Raw genomic sequence first — 8,323 nt, 5'->3', positions numbered from 1 at the left:
GGAAGAAAAGGTGTGAAGAACTATGGTGGCTATTATTGACCTGACTTCCCAGAGCTACTCTTTCTCCATTCTGCTTGTTTTGAAGACTGACTTTTAGACACTGGGTCAATAAACTGTTTTCCATCTGGCTTTAGTTGAGTTTGGCCAATGTACGACTGCAGCAGATAAAAGGTTGAGTTCATTGTATGCTTTGCTAAAAGTCACAACTTCTTTCAGGGACAGTTTTTCCTATAGATAGTCTTGCTAGGTTCTCAGAAATAAGTCTTGAATTTTCAAAACTAGGGGTTGTCAACTTTTACTCTTTTTGCTCTTTTGGTGAACTTCATTAGGGTTTATTTTCAATAATATTAGCCTTTCTTGTTATTTTCGTTTGTTTGAAAATTCCATACATGTATACAATATATCTGGATCATATTTGCTCCCTTGTCCCAGTCTAACTTTGCCCAAAACCCATATCACATCCCTTTCCCAATCTTTCTTCTTTTCACAAGAATAATGTATTTATTTTGTGGAGTTGTGGGGAGCAGAGGAAGCCCTGAGTAAATATGTGTTATTGACATGAGCCAGCTCTATTATGGGCCCTAGTCTCAGAGCCATGGGAAAATGACAGAGCCTTCTCTCAGAAGCAGGTCTCAGGTATGACAAGACTTCCTCTGGTCCCCTACAGAGACCACTCCTACTGAGATTAACTAAATGTGTCTCCCTAATACAGCTGTATCCAATAAGCCTCCTTGTTTATGTGTATGTAAAAACCCTGCCTTTTTGTTCAGCTGTATGCAATAACCCTATGTCCCAGTTCAACTATATATACTAAACATGCTGTTTTTCAAAAGCACTGAGGTTTTTCCATCACAAAGCCCATTTCATCCAAGCCCAGTTTTGATGTGTAAGTTTTTATTATTTCCTTTTAGTCCTAGTCAGCTCCATCCCTAGGGTCATATTAGATGTGGCAAGTGACTCCTGAACAGGGCCAATAATGTAGATACTGGCTATGTACTCGTATGTCACACAAGAGAACGCTCTCTAGAGAAGGGAAAAGAAAGGAGGGAAAGGGAGAAACAAAAGTAGAGAAAGAAAAAGGATAAAGGAATACATCAAAGGGATAAAGGGAACATATTTCAATTCATTTGACATAAAGAAGATATTAACAAGTAGAATCTAGATATAGAAAATTATATGTCAGTAATTTTAGAAAGATTTTGAGAAATCATGGAAGCAGGCTAAAAATTTCACAGCTCCATCAACTATTAGATTGCAACCAGGAGACTTACCCTTAGTTTTCTGAAGATGGCACAGTAAGTTGGGCCATTTGGAAAAGTATAGGGGAGGAGGCAGAGAGATGGACACAGGGAGGAAGGACCTGAATATTGCCATTTTCTCTTTTAGTTTATAGAATTTTACACAGGGTTCCATAGATTCACAGCCTAGAGGAATCCTGCTTTATAGGCTGTGTGCCTCACATTAGGAAGTACTAAGCCATTTCCCCCTGAATAACAAGTACAGATGACAGGGGAGCTTTAGCTTCAACAGCATGCCCAGGACCTGCAGGAATAGAGGAATAAGTTGGATTTATGGGTGAGGCTTGCCCTGACTTGTCTAGTGCCTGAGATGCTGATATTGAGGAGAATGATAATAAAAATGAGGCCATCCAACCTGTGGTAAAATTACGATCCACCAAGGGATCCAAGAGGAAATGGTTGCACTCTTCTGCATCAGGCCTTATTTTGGGTGAGAAATTTAGGAAACATACTAATCATTTTTACTGATTTCTGGTATTTGAACAACCAGAAACTAATAACTCAGGGTAAATGCTGTGCTGTTATGAGACTGTTCTTCCAAATCCTTGAAGGAGATCAAACAAGTCTGTGATGACCTATGTGCCTGTGGCACATAGTAACATCATCAGTAACAGTGTCTGCTCTCCCTCTGATTGGAAAAGTACAGGAAAATCTTACATCAACCTGGGAGATTGCCTGTTATGCAAAACTGGATTTACAGAATTATATCAAGACCAGGTCCAACATAATTTTGCTCATGGAGCTGCTAGAACTGACTTTCTCTTAGGTACAGAAATTTATGAAGGAGCAGGCACCAATCACACTATCCTTTGCAAAGCCTATCAATAAATTAATATTGCCACCTTAAGGGCATGGAGACAGTTGCCCACCAAAGAGACAAAACCTTGTCACTTTTTGAGATTCACCAGGGCTCAGAAGAGTTGTACCCAGATTTTGTGGCCCAGTTCTTAAAAGTTACAGGGTGCTTAGTATCTGAGCCAGAGACAGTAAAGTACTTAAGAAACAATTGCCCTTTGAAAATGCTAACATATCTTTAAAACAGTCACTTAGGGGTTCCTACAAGAGCTTCAATTTACAAGAGGTGATTAGATTGTGTGTCAATATGGGTCCTAACCACTTTCAAAGTGTAGCTCTCTCAGTTACCCTTTAGGAAGTTGTACACCCTGAGGGAACAGGTGGTACCTGTTATGCATGTGGAAAAACCTGGATATTTTGCAGACTGATGTTTCCCCACAGAAATTTCAGATTAAAAAAATAAGCAGGACCTTGTAGCCACAAGATGATAAACACAGTCCTGAGGTTATACCTGTGACTTCATAGAGGAATACATTGGGCTATGGAATACTGTACACAAAAGGAAATTCATGGACAATTTCTTTGAGAGTGGTGAAACAGCCAAGTCAAGCCAGGCCCCATAAAATAATAGGGGCTATATATCCTTGAAGAACCCTATGAACCAAAAAGGCAGACCTGTGATCCTCAGGCACGAAAATGAGCCACTGATCAAATCGGCTGGGAAACCCATGGCATTAGGGGATTATACCTTACTTCTCCCACCCGAAATATACTGCTTTCTAACTTGGAAACCCAAGTCATTCCCACCAGGATATAGGGCCTTTGTGTGAGGCACAGTAGGACTTACTTTAGGAAGCAGCCAGATACTAACCTGGGGACTACAGATCACCAGGAGGTAATAGATGAAGGGAATAGATACAGAGAAAATTAAAGTTGTGGCTCAGCCCTATACTTATTTTGATATTACACATGAATTAAAAATAGATCAACTAACTAGTAATAGCCTCCAGTTTTATGTTAGAAAAGTTGCTCATCATGGCTCAGTTCCATAAATTGGTAGTATTTTGATCCACAAAGCATTTTCATGAGCACAAATTGTAATGATTCAGCCACATAATATGGCTGACACTTCTGGGTTCTAGGGCCACACATGTGCAGATAAGCCCTCAGGGCAGAAGTGCCTAATGGCCCTAGGAATCTGAAAGGACCCCACATTACCCACATGCAGCATGGTTGTATCATCTGCATATGACACAGCTGCATGAGCCCTTGAGCACATGCGTGAGCTCCGTCATCTGTGTATGACATAACCACACCATCCCATTGTTTGCATACACTAGGCAGCCCTTAAAAGCTGGATGCGCCATCTTCAGCGCCCCCCCTCTCTCTTTCTCTCTCTCTCTCCACACTGACTTCCCCAGGCCTGTACACACCCCCTCTAATAAACTCCTAAGCATGTTTGTTGCATGTTCCATGGTTCCTTCTCACTCGGGCCAGGTAATTTAACAAATAGTACAGGAGACTCATCCAGAAATGAAACTGTACTCAAATAGTAAAGATTTTCTTGGGCTTTTTGACATCATGGCACAAGTATCTGTGATCTCAGGATGATACTGGCCCCAGCATGGTCACTGAGCCAGTTGCTGCCTATTGGCAGGAAATAGGTGGGACAATGGCACCAGCACAGAGTTCTGCCATGGTTAGCTGGTGGGATGCCAAGAGTCATCAAGGTATTTTATGCCATATATCCTGCTCAATATGCCTGTAAACTTCTGGGACTGAGATATCTTGAGCCAAATGAGGATTCTTTTACATGTCATAAACCATATTATCTCTCATCAGACGTTACTCCAGGGAGTTAATTCTTTATGGGGTTTAGGCAAAACTCAATAGGTGTAACTACTGTCAAAATCGTTGAGGTAATTATAAAATTCTGGGATTGGGGTATCCCAGGACAAAATCTTTACACAACAGTTTTGGGAGAAATCAAAAGGCAAGCTCCCATGGAAATTTACCTTCCTGGATTGCTTGGCTATCAGAGAATCCCATCTGGATATATTAGTGGCTGCTTGCTGGAGAAATATGGACTTCTGGCACTGATTTGATAGAGAAACAGTCACAGACTGAACACATAGAAAGGGTCAATAGTCCTTGTAACATCCCTTTTTCGTTATAGAAATTAAATCAGATAAATGGAGGCTGTAACAGTATTTAAGAGCTATAAATAAAATCATGTAGGCAGTGGGGTCCTACTGTGGGGACTCCCATTGCCTACTGGTATACTACTATATTTTATATAAGTATAGTGGACTTGAATATTTATTTGTTTACCGTTCTGCTGTATCCGTGCAATTATGAATATTTTACTTTTACCCTTCTTCTACCTAATCATGGTCTACCAACACAGCCCTTTCAAGAGAAAGTCTTCCCTAGGGATAAGAAAAACAGATTAGGAATGGGGCACAGGGCCCCTCCAGCTCCTGCTGCAGGGGCTTCTTTGTTCCATACGACCCTGCCTCCCCCAAGCCTGCCCGATTGTCTGTGAGATCCTTGGCCTAGGAACAGTTTCTGCTCCTGCACTGAGGCTATCCACCCAGAGGGGTGAGTGTGGTGTGTAGCCACCCAGCCAGAAGAAATTCAAATTCAACAAAAGAAATTCAAATGGCCAAAAGACACTTAAGGTCATGTTCAACTTTCTTAGCAATCAGGGAAATGCAAATCAAAACAACTTTGAGATACCGTCTTACACCTGTCAGAATGGCTAAAATCAAAAGCACCAATGATAGCCTATGCTGGAGAGGATGTGGAATAAGGGGAACATTCATCCATTGTTGGTGGGAATGCAAACTTAGTTAAACATTCTGTTGTCAGAACAAAAAAAGTTAACACTCACAGCTCACATGTAGACCAAAACATTCTGTAGGCAACCCACTCCCTGGGTGGAATCCATAGTTATCTCCCTAAGGGAGAAAGAACCTAGTGGGAAGCAAATAAGAATTAAACACGGGCAATTTTCAGTACTCACTGGAACTCCCTCCTGATACTATCCTATGTTCTGTCTCTTATTTCCCCTGTATCTATGTTCCTTTTGCCTAATAATTCTAATCCTCATGTTCCTACCCTGAAACATACGAACCTGCCACAGCTAGGAGCCTGGCAGAAGTCACCCCAAAAAGGTGGCTTGTGACAGGTATGTGTATCTTTAGAATTCTAATAGCCTTTTGATAGATTGTTCCTTAAATGATTATGAAGTAATCCTTGTTATATGTTGTAACTAGTTTTTATTTAAGGTTTATTTTAGCAAGTATTAAAATAACTATGTATTTGTCTCCTGGTATCTTGTATTCCATTTACTTGGAATATCTTTTTCCATGCTTGTACCCTACCTAAGGTGGTGACTATGTTTGATGGTAAAGTGTGTGTGTGTGTGTGTGTGTGTGTGTGTGTGTGTGTGTGTGTGTGTGTGTTATTCTTCTTAAAGATGTGGTGGTGGGTCAGGCTGGTCCCATGAGAGGCCCCGGTGGGTCCCCTAGGCCTTGGCGGAGCAGTAGAGGGTCCCCAGGCCTCAGTGTGTACCCTGAGGCCTTGGCTGGTCCCCTTGGCCAGGGGAAGACTGCGGCAGCTGAGAGACAGGCAGATAAGAGAGAGAAGAGAGAGGTGGGAGAGAGACCGGCAGCAGCCACCTCTTCAGAAGAGGGATTGAAAGAGAGAGTATAGGCTGTAGGAAAGCGAAATCCACTTGCCTCAGTGGAAAAGGAAGGGGAGGGGGTTGAGAGTGGGAGTAGCTTTTCTCTTAAAGGGACAAGGTACCCAGTTGACAGGCCAGCAGATGTAACAGTATTTTTTTTTAAAAAAAGATTTAGTTAGTTAATTAGTTAGTTAGTTGTGTGTGTGTGTGTGTGTGTGTGTGTGTGTGTGTGTGTGTGTGTGTTTATATGCACCACATGCATACAGGAGCCCTCAGGGGAAGTACAGAGCACTGAATCTCCTGGAAATAGAGTTATGGGCAATTGTAAGCTGCTATGTCTGGGCTGGGAGCCAAACACAACTCCTCTGAAGAAGAGTAAATGCTCCAAGCCATGAAGCTATCTCTTCAGTCCTGCTCTGTATTTCTTGAAGGCAACAAAAAGCTAGATCCTGTTTTGTAATCCAATCTGCAAGTCTGTGTCTCTTCGTTATGGAATTTATACCATTATTAGTACTGAATTTGTTTTGAATGATGGGTATTAATTACTACTTATTTTGATGTTTTCTTAGATCACTTGACAAATGATTCTGGAATTTTTTTTTATTCCCTGTGATTTCTTGGATTTATGTATCCCTGTCTTCAGGCCAAAGTACTCTTTTACAGTAGCCTCTGCAGACCTGACTGAGTGGTCATAAATTCCTTTAATCTATTTTTACCACAGAAGTTTTTATTTTTGCTCAGTCAGTATTTCTGGGTAACAGTCTGTGTTAACAATGTGGTCCTTGTGAACTTGAAGTACACCTTCCAAAGCTCTTCTGATTTAATATTTGTGATGAATAATCAAGCATTATTCTGATGGTGCTGCCTTTGTTAGTGATTTGATCTTTTGCTCTTGCTGGCTTTAATAATTTTGACCTTTTCTGTGTTAAAGTGTTTAACTAGACTATGTCATGGGGGAGTTTCTTTTCTGGCTCTTCCTATATATAGTTTTGTAGGTCTGTTGTGCTTGGATGGATTTCTTTTTGTCTATGTTTGGGAATTTTCTTCCATGTTTTCACTGAAATTATGTTTTATGCCTGCACTATGGTATTCTCCTTCTATGCTCCTAATCCAAGGTTAGGTCTTCTCTTTTTTTTTTTCCAAGGTTAGGTCTTTTCATGGCATCCCAGAGCACTCTCTCTCTCATGGTGTTCATATATTAATTTCTCATTGACTTTAACTGAGTAATCCAATTCCTCTACTTTGTTTTCTGCCCCCAATTCTGTTTTCTACATGATCCATTCTGTTGTTGAGACATTTCAACAAGATTTCTATTTAGCTTATTGACTCTTTCATTTCTACCATCATTTCCATTTGGGTCTTCTCCAATAATTCTATTGTCATATCTTGAATTAGCTTCCTTATTCCATTAATCTCCTTGTTTTAATTCCGCTTGAGGCTACTCTTATCTTTGAATTGTTGCAAAATATTTATAAATATTCTTTTAAACTATTTGTCTGGTAATTCTTCAAATGTATTTTATGAGGTATCATTATTATGATATTAGTGAGTCATAGAGGAGACATGTTGTCTTGTATTTTAATGTTGTTCCTGATTCTACATCGGTACTTTCACATCTGGAGTCAGTTTATTAGTTGAGTTTTTTTCTTTTATTTGAATTTTTTTATTTTTTAAATGTATGTCCCTTTTTGTGGTCAGTGATGATATTGCAGCACTTAGTGGATAGGATTATTGTATAGTTTCTTCCTATGGTACTGGCATTTAGGGTCAGAGGCTCTATCCTGAGTCATCTCCTGAAGGCCAGGTATTGTCCTGTGTTGATTGGAGCCTCCGAACTGGGCCTTCAACTTTTAAAATGAGTTGTGGATCTCTCTATATACTTATGGGCCTTGCTCAAAGTCGGATATGGTTCCCAGGCTTAGTCTGTAGCTTCCAGAGTTGTAAAAGGTCCATTGTGACTGTAAACCTAATCCAGAGTCAAATCTTTTCCCCATTCTGAGCCCACAGTTGTTAAAAATGTGAAACTTCCCCCAAACACCAGTAGACCTTACCCTAACTCAGGACAGGTCCCTATCATAGGTCTGTAGCTTCTGCTGGATCTGCAGGGAGATGTGTAACTTTATCCAACCCTGTGGTAATAACCTGGAGTGAAGTCTAGTCCTTACCCTGGATATTCGCCTTCCATTGCAGCCATGGGAGGTGTGAGACTTGATGCCATCTTTTTTTTAACCCAGTGAGTCAAGTTAATGCTACCCATATGTGTCTCTGTATGGGGTCATCTACTGAGGCATGAAGAATAAAGCAGTGACCTTACCAATTCCCAGTGAAAAGAAGTGACACTCCCTCCCCTTGTATCTGTCAACTGCCAATAGTTACACTGCAAAAAAATTGGGACCTCAGGAGCTCCTCCTTCTCCACGCTGAAATTTTTTATGCTTTTTAAAGACAGGGTTTGTCTATAGCTTTGGGGCCTGTCCTGGATCTAACTCTTGTAGACCAGGCTGGCCTGGAACTCACAGAGATACAGAGATCCACCTGTCTCT

Source organism: Microtus ochrogaster, unplaced genomic scaffold (assembly GCF_000317375.1).
Source record: "Microtus ochrogaster isolate Prairie Vole_2 unplaced genomic scaffold, MicOch1.0 UNK13, whole genome shotgun sequence".
Classification (NCBI taxonomy): domain Eukaryota; kingdom Metazoa; phylum Chordata; class Mammalia; order Rodentia; family Cricetidae; genus Microtus; species Microtus ochrogaster.
The sequence above is the reverse complement of the archived record's forward strand: the minus strand, read 5'-3'. Positions refer to the sequence as shown.